We start from the raw sequence: 8,998 nt of genomic DNA on the forward strand, positions 1-8,998 counted from the left end.
CATCGATCCATCCATCCATCCATCCATCCATCCATCCATCCATCCATCCATCCATCCATCCATCCATCCATCCATCCATCCATCCATCCATCTATTCATCCATCTATCCATCCATCCATCAAACCCGACGTTCCACATCGCGAGTGGGTAGAGACAGGGCCGCTAAATAAACAGCGGCGGTGGTGGATAAGTAGACCACTTTTCAATGCGCCGCTGAGGCGCGAATGACTCGCAAAAAGAACACGCACATGATGACCACGAACTTATAGTGGTCCCACCTCAACACTTGCAGCTTGCTGCTCGACCACATGGACGCTCTAAAAGAACACCCAGGTATATGAGCGTGAACTAACAACTGCCACAGTTGTTGCTGGTTGTTGAAGCGGCGCACTGTAGCCCAACGTTCATAGATTTTTTCCCCTTGAAAACTGAAACTCCTGGAGTGAGCTTTCTGACTTCTGCCGCAAGGTGTCGTTCGACGCCTTGTGTACCAGGCGTTCCACATCGCGAGTGGGTAGAGACACGGCCGCTAAATAAACAGCGGCGGTGGTGGATAAGTAGACCACTTTTCAGTGCGCCGCTGAAGCGCGAATGACTCGCAAAAAGAACACGCACATGATGACCACGAACTTATAGTGGTCCCACCTCAACACTTGCAGCTTGCTGCTCGACCACATGGACGCTTTAAAAGAACACCCAGGTATACGAGCGTGAACTAACAACTGCCACAGTTGTTGCTGGTTGTTGAAGCGGCGCACTGTAGCCCAACGTTCATAGATTTTTTTCTCCTTGAAAACTGAAACTCCTGGAATGAGATTTCTGACTTCTGCCGCAAGGTGTCGTTCGACGCCTCGTGTACCCGGCGTTCCACATCGCGAGTGGGTAGAGACACGGCCACTAAATAAACAGCGGCGGTGGTGGATAAGTAGACCACTTTTCAGTGCGCCTCTCAGGCGCAGTTTCCAAAGAGAAACAACACCTACGGGCATTCCTCAAAAGCGCGCCCTTCAGGCAATCTCGCAGGTGACATACACTGTACAGGCAGAAGAAGCTCAGAGTTCTGCATAGCACCAGCGGTAGATTGTACATATACAGAGCTCATCCTTAGCATTCTACGGCACTGGTGAGAAGTGGCCGCGAACGCGGCAGGCTGCGAAGCGAGAGGTCGCAAGTTTCAATCTTCGTGACGCGTTTCGGTGTTTCCTTATTTTGATTTATTTTCCTTTGTGACTTTTATTTATACATACACTCTAAGCCGAAATTCGGCAAAGTTGGACTATCTGCAGTCTTTAAACCAATGGACGAACGGTTCGTCCAACAGGGACTAAATGTGTGACAATGCGTGTCTTGCGCAAACGCCCGGCAATGAAGGGACCAACGGGGAGGGCAACTGCGCCGCGATCGCCTCCTGTCGATGCTGCACTGCAATGCTCGGCGTGGTCGGCGATAATGAAAACAAGTTATATACGCTATACGCCACTGTGAAAGCGAAGTAATACGAAACAAACAGAAGATGTCATTAGAGGCAAGTAGTACAACACGCAGTCAGTGCACACAGCAAGCGCCCTCGCGTTTCCACCATGCCGGCACGGGCGGGCCGAAACCGAGTGAAAATCGCCGAACACGGGCAATGCGGATAACTCGCTTCAATGTGCTGAATTAGTTCGAACTACGGTGAACACTGACAATGCTAATAAAGGTAAGCTGTTCATCAGCGGTCGTGTACCTACACAGTGACCACAAGTTCAAAGCGATATATAGGAAAAGTAGGCTTCATACGTCATCGGTATCAAGCGGGCTGCCGGTGTGAGTGCATTGCCGGCACAAGCGAAGGAAACGTCGCGTACAAGTTCACAAAAATAGTAGCTCAGACAAACTTATGTCTTTTTATCCATGCGACAATCGTTATCAAAAATCCAACGTGTAGGCGATCGCGGATACGACTAATCGTGCGGCCAGCGGTACACAGGTTGTGCCTTACCAGCACGATGAAAGAACCGTGCCTGCGAACGGTCTCGTCGCTGAAAGTATGCAGATATCTACATCCCTCGTTAAGACACAGCGAACATGGGGCACTTACCTATTGTTCATTTGTGACTATAAAATAACGTCGACGAAAATCTCACGCGAGCCGCATGTTGCGATCGCCGGCGGTCGTTTAGCCGTACTCGTCGTAAGCCTAGCGACGCCGTCGGCAAGCCGACACGGTATGGCATCGGCGGGGCGCCTGCGGCTGCTTCGCCGGCTTTTCCGCACAAGCGCCGCTGCTATGTTTGTGTTTGCGGACTCGTGCGCCAGCACTGAAAACGCTGGTACGGCCGACATGATCGAATACCAGCTGATAATTCGTATTCTAGGGCTGGAGGCATGTTGAAGATTAGATGGATCCATGTTAAAAGATCGATGCGCATCGGTGCTACGAATAAGCCCATGTAAATTTTCGCGTTACGGTGTCAATATTTATTGTTTTCTTAAGCAGAGTAAAAGTCGCCCACTGGCACTAGATGGGAGGTCAAAATACTGTGCTATATATACCCGAGAGTCTGTTCTCTGTATACAGTACGGCGCGGGCAGTCAGTGTTTACGGTGTTTTACTTTGAAATAATAGTGCGTATGTATGTGTGTGTGTGTGTGTGTGTGTGTGTTGCATGAATAACATACTATGATCTTCAGTGCTGATTAAATTGGAATAAACATAAAATATACTGCACAAACGCAGTGTCGCCATATTTTTTGTCATTGGTCCAGATGGTTCAACTGTTAGTCTCACTGGAGCATATTACTGGGGCCAACATTTAAACCAAGTGGAGTAAGTGCTTGGGGTAACAGTTGAGCCCCAGCAGTTATTCCCGCAGTTAGTCCAAAATTGGTTCAAAATCTGTGGCAGCGCATTTAGACCCCTAAAGGACCAATGGCATACCCCACTTTAGTCTTTTTCGGCTTAGAGTGTAGATACATATGCGTAGCACGGAGATGACGGCTACGGCAACAACGCACTGGGAAGGTCTATGTACGTGCTGCCGGAATGAAGTATGTACTTTAATAATTAGCATAGAGATTGCTGAAATGCTGTACACACGCACCATCCATACATTCGAATGACTGACGATATATAGGTTCAACTGGAGGTAGCCAAACCGGTAAACGATGCGGACGCAACTAAAATTTACCAAAGTGGGAGCCTGTCAGTATTTTTTCCATGCTCGAATTTCAGTCGTTTTCATCGATATCTCTTACAAGATGAGGCTGCCCTGAACAAATGGTCGAGTGAGATCACTAGTCAGTTATGAAGACACAAAACATAGCTATGAACATATACGTAATCAGCCCTTTTACATAACAGGTTTAGGTTATAACATGAATATAAGTCCGAGAATCAGGCATGGGTTGCGCACGCAAAGAGGTTTTCTTGGTTTTATAGCATGCATTGAGCACGCAATTACTGACGCACCTTATGAGTACGTGAAAGTTGATGAATTAGGGATCACTGTGTTGCTCTGTATCTGGTGCCTTACGACTAATGCCTGTTGTTTGATGTATCTCAGCACCCTACTTTTTCTTAACACTGCACTCAACTGGGCAGGGGTCAGTAAAAAATGCCTCGAACCCAGTGTGTTCTAGGTACCAAGGCCAATGCTAACTTGTAGACCTGAAAAATCACTTCAGAATCTTATTTCAGTTGACGTGGCTTCTCTGTAGGATAACAGGCCTACGGTTTAACGAAAGCGGGTGTGCCCATGAAAGAACTTAAAAGAAATGCGAACGCGCGCTGTAGTGCATTTTAGCGCTTCTCGGGTCTATGATATCAATTATCAGTCTCCTCAATAAAGGTACTGTGAAAGGACCAGTGAGTAAAAAAAAAGCAAGGAGAAAAAAAAAGAAAAATACCATTGTGACTTTGCCTGCTTATCAGATAAATGTATATAATATCTGCATCTCACAAGTATTTACCTACAAGGAAGACTGCTGGAGGTAAAAAAAAAGGAAAAGAAAAAGAACAGATGTACCTTTGAAAGAGGCTTTCAATAGTGCTTAAACCCTTCTTTTTAGCCGCTTAAACCGCAAGGTGGGAAGATTAGTGCAACAAGAACGGCAACAATAAGGGCACGCAGTCCAGAGGTATTCGGCCCAGAAAATTCGAAATACAAGACAAAAAGACGTCAATATTAAAGTCGTTTTTTGAGGGGCCACACGACGACATCTGACTCACCACTATAGCGTTGCAAGATGCTGCCAATAAAATGATCTAAAAAGACCTACACAGGGGAAGCTTGCACACCAATGTTGCCTGTTTGATCATTCGCGACGATAACGCTATTACACAGCCGCTAAAAACGTGGCGTCGCACACCCCACACTCCGAGAAAAAGAAGGAATCCATAGAGTTTCCTAATATAAACTAGATGGAACTCTGGCGCTAGTGTCTATGGGAGCTGCAACGCACGGCGCTTCAGTGAGCACGGGAATGATGGGTAGTACACACATTTGTCTAAACTTCGCACTTCTGGCCTGCCTTTGGCCCCGTGTGTGTTCGTGTGGCTTGAAGCTGTTTTCTCACGAAAAAAAAAAAAACAGCAAATGTTCAGCGATTGCGCTTCACCACCGTATTTTTTTTTTTCGACTTACCTTTCCAAATTGGGTCGCGAAGTTCAAAAGGGTTGAATCTTTCTTTCAAAACAAATCCGAAACACAGCAGTAAACGAAGCCGCAAGTATTCGCCGCCCGCAAGTATGAAGACTAGGCAAATGTGTGGACTACACATCATTCCCAAGGTCGCTGAACGATCGCAGCGCCAGAGTTCCCTCTAGCTAATTTTAGAAAACTCTATGAGTGAAACCAACGAAAATTCGTCGAGGTGAAAAAAAAAAAACAGTTGCCTCCTGAAGGTCCCCACACGCACGAGTGCACAACTTGTGCAAAACGAGGCTCATCAAGATTCGGACAATGAGGAAAACTTGCATGTAATGGCAAACCCCGAGTGTGCATTCCTCTATGCTCGGGTGCCACAGGCTAACAAGCAGGCAGTGCCCCACTCATGTGTTCAGGTTGCGCACATTTTATTTTAAATGAAACTATTTGATTCCGTTAGTAAAAAAAGCACCACGGACGACACTTCTACCACTTCAACAGCGACAAAGAGGGTACCACGCATGTGCGAAACGAGGCAGCTTGTAAACGTATACACAAGCAATCGAGAAGAAAGAGATGGAAGTCTTTCCTATGAACAGAAATCCGAAACATGCAAGCAAAAGGGCACATTATAAATCGAAGCCCATGTAGTATTGTTGTCCGAGGCTTCGTTTTCTCTCTCTCTCTCTCTCTCCTTCTCTACCTATATCTATCTTTCCTGCATGTCTTCCCTGCCAAACGAGGCGACAAGCGTTCCGCCTCTCCAGGGGGGGGGGGGGTAGTTGTAAGCCTGCTTTTTTCCTGTATCGTCTGTCTCATTGCGTATTTGTGCACGCATATAAAATAGTAATTCATTGAAACTCTAAAGCACCTGTTTATCTTTTCTTTTGTTTTTCTGTTTTGCGATGAAATTCACACGTGCCATAAAATTCACATGAACTGACAGATTATTCTGGCAACGCAAAACTGTCAGTCAGTTCTCATTATTAAATTATCACATTCCCTCGTATAAAGTTTTGTTATTGCACCGTTATCTCTGTCTGTCATTCTCAGCGCTAACCGCGCCTACACTGTCCGAAAAGCTTCGGGACTGCAGTAGATTATTTTCTTAAGATTACGCCACTTCGTGAACATTACAGTTTATTCTAGAACCTACGGTACCGCTTGCGATAATGCTAGATTATTCGATGGCAAGGGCGCAAATGACGACACGCTTCGCCGCTTGTCAGTCGATCTACGGCCGACGCTCTCCTCGCCACTATCAGTGCCAGTATCTCGCTGTAATCTGACGTTCCTTTGACGTGGCCACATGTTCGGTCGAAATGAACAGTTTCGACTTGCAGTCTGCTCTCTTCGCTCACTTCACGACCCGTGACATCTGGTGGTGGTGCTGGGTATCGGTTTCAGTACCTACAATATTCACACATATGTCGTAAATTACGTATTGCAAAGGAAAATGAACATACTATCACATGTCAGCGCTGCATGTCCTTTGCCGCGCTACAGTGATGTTGAAGCAATGACTACACATCAGCGCATATTGAGAAAACACACACCGAGATGTACGCATAGAGTTCTTTTTTCGTGGGATGGGGGTCGTCGGCTGGCTGTATACGTTCGGATTCCTTCGATCGTGTACCGCGATTTCGGGGTCAAAAGCACGCTACACCAGCGCTCGTCGCAATCCATCAAAATCCAGTCAGTCATAGCTGGGTTTACGTAGGGTGCACTGTACTTCACTCTCAAGCAGTGTCGATATTATAGGCCACTCCGTATTAGGCTTGTGTTCTATAAGCTTGTGGGCGTCTCTTGTTGCTACGGCGTGTCATGCAGCCACGGCTCGACATAGAAATGGCTGTGCACCACAACGGGTGAATCCTACGACTCGCTACCAGTCAAATAAAAATGAATGAAGCAACAGTTAGCCCAACAAAATACCAACGACGTTAGTGTAGCCGATACACCCTTCCTTACATGCCGTATATTGAACTGAAACCAGTCATGCAGGGCGATGGCCAAAAAAACTTCTCTCAAAGCTACGCATGCTTCCCCCCTCCTCAGTTTTCGTTTTTTTTGGCTCTTTTGTGGGCCTCCGACATTCTCACGTCCATGCTTTGACATTTTAATTAACTTCTCCACAACGCTTCAGTGTTCTTTTTTTTCGGTTCGTGATTGGTTATTTCTGAGGCGAATAATGACTGTACCCGAACACTTTGAAGAAGTGCATGCTTGGACATGTTGCTTGATATTCACTATTATAGTGCATAGTCAGAACAAGGAGCGAAAAGAACTTTGCTCATCTCGATTGTTTTAGCAATTGTTTCTAAGAAATGGTGTGCTATGTAGAAGTCATTCGAAGTAACGGCAACAGCACCTTTAATAAATTCAGTCAAAAGTCAGCGTTCTTTCTTGCCTCACTTCATTTCTTACTGTCTTTCTGAAGTGTTAGATCGCATGATAATGCTTTAATAATGTTCCATGAGGGCCACACAAAACGTCTCACCAGTACAAGCAAGACAAAGCTTGCACGTGTCCCTGCAAACCTAAACATAAAACCAGGTGTGTAGGAATACTGCACAATCAGAAATCAAGAAAGTGGCCTTTTTCCACTTTCTTGATCAGATATCATATGATTGACCAGTTTCTTGATCAGAAATCAAGAAAGTGGTCTATTTTTTTAAATTCATAAGGTACGCGGAAATGCAGTATTTTACTATGAAGTAACTGGGAAATTAATAAGTTTTATTTTTAAAATTGCTTGTTACACCACTCATACTGTAATGTGGTTCCAGCCAAGTTTGACTACGAAGGTATCAAGAGAAGGCTAGTATTTTTCTTGAGATAGAAAAAGTGTAAATATATTACATTAGTTGAAGAACGGTTCATACAATTCACGATGCAGTAGGTAATTACCTCTGGTCCAGAATGCACAAAAGTGGTTGTTTTAATAAAAAAAAATGGACCAAATAATAGCACAAGGAAGAAGATAGATGTTAAACGATTGCCGAAAAGAGGCTTTAGCTGAAATTGAAATTTGTATTCTTAGCACCGTGGTGTTTCCCTTGGTTATGTATGAATGCAAGGTGTGGATCTGGAGGCACAAAGGAAAATGCGCGTTAGCTATGGCGCTAGTTTTGAGGACCCTTCGACTAGCAAACGAACAAATATCATATCGTCTGGATTGTCATTTAGAATCAAAGCTACTGAATCTGAAGCCTTATCGCCTCCACTCCGTCAACCTTTCCATGGAAGTGCTCCTGAGCAATACGAACGCCATGCATTAGAAAAGTGCTTAGGTCAGCTTGAAGACGTCACGCTAAACTGGCTTTTGCATACCCGTTGTGTCACCAGGAGTCGACAGTGGCTTGACTCTAAACGACACCAATAATTATTGTTTCATCGCTCTTGGTGTTAAAAAAAGTTTGACACCTATTATTTCACTTTTATTTTTTTTTCTCTTATTGCAATGGCTCTCCATCTTTGTCAGTAACTTTCCAGGGGCTGATTCGGGCTGGAGAGAGCAAGCGAAGGCTGGCGGGAGGTGATCGATTTGTTTGGCTACCGAGGTCACCGCGTTAAATCGCGATTTGAGCTCCTCATTTTCCACTGTGCTCGAACGTCGCGACACAGGGAAGCCACCGAGAAATGACCCTTGCCATACCGAAGGTGCTGCTGAGCTATGCAGCAAAAGCAACTATCTCCTGTGACCCAGCATGAGAAATGAATCCGCACTGTCTATTGCAGCCAAGGTCCATCCCCTCATTCAATATTTATTCCACCTTCGAGGGCCTGAAGACGCTATTTGTTTGCTGTAAGCCTCGCCAATAGCAGGTGAGGCACGTGCCAGCGGCCAGCTTGTATGGCTGTAGGAGTTAACACATTTCGGCGCTACGTCGCAAAAATCAAGATAGTAAGCCATTATTACGGTCACTAAACATTTTGCCGTGTCGAGGTCATTTGGTCGTCTTATCTCGCATATTAATAGCTTCAAATGTGGTGTAAAAGAGAAATAAGTATTTCTTTGCATTCATCTATGTTTACCTGTGCACTTTGGTTGAACGGATGCTTGGGCGAGTTACAATAACAGCTTGTCATTGAATTCCTTCCACTTCTAACCTTCGAGCGTGGGGAGTATTCTTCTCGTTCAGCGCGAAAGATTGTAACGGCAGCAGTAGCGTAGCCGACAATGTTTTTCGGGGGAAGAGGGTTTTAACCATACCTAAATACGTATGCTCTTTCATGCTTTTTTGCTTACGCATGCATATATACACAAGCAAAATTCAAAGCATCTGAGGGAAGGTTTAGACTCCCCCTTCCCAACCCTTTTGGCTACGCCCATAAGGGGCAGCTGGCGGCAGCAGCAATGGTGT

The sequence above is a fragment of the Rhipicephalus microplus genome, unplaced genomic scaffold (assembly GCF_043290135.1).
Source record: "Rhipicephalus microplus isolate Deutch F79 unplaced genomic scaffold, USDA_Rmic scaffold_82, whole genome shotgun sequence".
In the NCBI taxonomy this organism is placed as follows: domain Eukaryota; kingdom Metazoa; phylum Arthropoda; class Arachnida; order Ixodida; family Ixodidae; genus Rhipicephalus; species Rhipicephalus microplus.